This window comes from Arachis hypogaea, chromosome 16 (genome assembly GCF_003086295.3).
Source record: "Arachis hypogaea cultivar Tifrunner chromosome 16, arahy.Tifrunner.gnm2.J5K5, whole genome shotgun sequence".
In the NCBI taxonomy this organism is placed as follows: domain Eukaryota; kingdom Viridiplantae; phylum Streptophyta; class Magnoliopsida; order Fabales; family Fabaceae; genus Arachis; species Arachis hypogaea.
The window spans coordinates 26,126,370-26,128,563 of record NC_092051.1 but is presented as its reverse complement, the minus strand read 5'-3'; the positions used below and the strand labels follow the sequence as shown (position 1 = coordinate 26,128,563).

Below are 2,194 nucleotides of genomic sequence, written 5' to 3'. Positions count from 1 at the left end.
CTTCTTCTTCAGAAGATGCCTCTTGAGTACTGTTGGATGCAGCTTGCATTTCATTCAGACTCTGGAAAATCATATTGACTTGCTGAGTCAATATTTTGTTCTGAGCCAATATGGCATTCAGAGTATCAACTTCAAGAACTCCCTTCTTCATAGGCGTCCCATTACTCACAGGATTCCTCTCAGAAGTGTACATGAACTGGTTGTTAGCAACCATGTCAATGAGTTCTTGAGCTTCTGCAGGCGTTTTCTTTAGGTGAATGGATCCACCTGCAGAAGTATCCAATGACATCTTTGATAACTCAGATAAACCATCATAGAATATATCCAGGATGGTCCATTCTGAAAGCATGTCAGAAGGACACTTTTTGGTCAGCTGTTTGTATCTTTCCCAAGCTTCATAGAGGGATTCACCATCTTTTTGTTTGAAGGTTTGAACATCCACTCTAAGCTTGCTCATCTTTTGAGGAGGAAAGAACTTGGCTAAAAAAAGCCGTGACCAGCTTATCCCAAGAGTTCAGGCTGTCTTTAGGTTGAGAGTCCAACCATATTCTAGCTCTGTCTCTTACAGCAAAAGGGAAAAGCATGAGCCTGTAGACTTCAGGATCTACTCCATTAGTCTTAACAGTATCACATATCTGCAAGAATTCAGTTAAGAACTGAAAAGGATCTTCAGATGGAAGTCCATGAAACTTGCAGTTCTGCTGCATCAGAGAAACTAATTGAGGTTTCAGCTCAAAGTTGTTTGCTCCAATGGCAGGAATGGAGATGCTTCTTCCATGTAAATTGGAATTTAGTGCAGTAAAGTCACCAAGCATTCTCCTTGCATTGTTGTTGGGTTCGGCTGCCATCTCCTTTACTTGTTCGAAATTTTCAATCAAGTTGTCTCTGGATTGTTGTAATTTGGCTTCTCTTAGTTTCCTCTTCAAAGTCCTTTCAGGTTCTGGATCAGCTTCAACAAGAATGCCTTTTTCTCTGTCCCTGCTCATAAGAAAGAGAAGAGAAAAAGAAAAGAAGATGAATCCTCTATGTCACAATAAAGAGGTTCCTTATTGTTAGTAGAAGAAAAGAAGAAGAAAATCTGAACTCAGAGAGAGAGAGGGTTCGGATTTTTGGTGATGTGAGGAAGAGATGTTAGTAGATGAATAAATAAATAGAAGGAGATGAGGGAGAAGGATTTTCGAAAGTAATTTTTGAAAAAGAGTTAGTGATTTTCGAAAATAGTTTTGAAAAAGGTTAGTAGTTTTTTTAAAAATTCAAATAAAAAAAATTATTAGTTAATTAAAAAGAAATTTTAAAAAAAAAAGGGGAGATATTTTCAAAAATTAGAGAGAGAGAGAGTTAGTTAGGTGGTTTTGAAAAAGATAAGAAACAAACAAAAAGTTAGTTAGTTAGTTGAAACAAATTTTGAAAAGATAAAAAGTTAGGAAGTTAGAAAAGATATTTTGAAATCATATTTTTGAAAAAGATAAGATAAGAAGATATTTTTGAAAAGATATGATTGAAATTAGTTTTTGAAAAAGATTTGATTTTTAAAATCTCAATTAATGACTTGATTCACAAGAAATCACAAGATATGATTCTAGAACTTAAAGTTTGAATCTTTCTTAACAAGCATGTAACAAACTTGAAATTTTTGAATCAAAACATTAATTGTTATTGTTATTTTCGAAAATTTTGATATAAAAATAAGAAAAATATTTTTGAAAAATATTTTTGGAATTTTCAAAAATAACTAAGAAATTTGAAAAAGATTTGATTTTTGAAAAAGATTTTGAAAAAAAGGTGAGATTTTTAAATTGAAAATTTTGATTTGACTCATGAAAACAACTAGATTTTAAAAATTTTTGAAAAAGTCAAATCTCATTTTCGAATTTATGAGAGAGAAAAAGGGAAAGATATTTTTTTGATTTTTTGAAATTTTTTTTTATGATGAGAGAGAAAAACAAGAAAAATGATGCAATGCATGAGAATTTTAGATCAAAACATGTGATGCATGCAAGAATGCTATGAATGTCAAGATGAACACCAAGAACATTATGAAGATCAAGATGAACACCAAGAACATGTTTTTGAAAAATTTTTTAATGCAAAGAAAACATGCAAGACACCAAACTTAGGATTCTTTAATGCTTAGACACTAAGGATCCAAGAATGCATATGAAAAACAAGAAAAGACACAAAACATGCAAATGCA

At 32.0% G+C, this 2,194-nt stretch overlaps 1 non-coding gene across 1 annotated transcript; it reads left to right on the top strand.

Annotated features, from left to right (window-relative positions):
- Window positions 1-343: 343 nt before the first annotated feature.
- LOC112761549 (small nucleolar RNA R71) lies at window positions 344-451 on the top strand. Its single transcript, XR_003181939.1, has one exon. It is a non-coding gene; the product is annotated as a small nucleolar RNA R71 (small nucleolar RNA).
- Window positions 452-2,194: the final 1,743 nt, after the last annotated feature.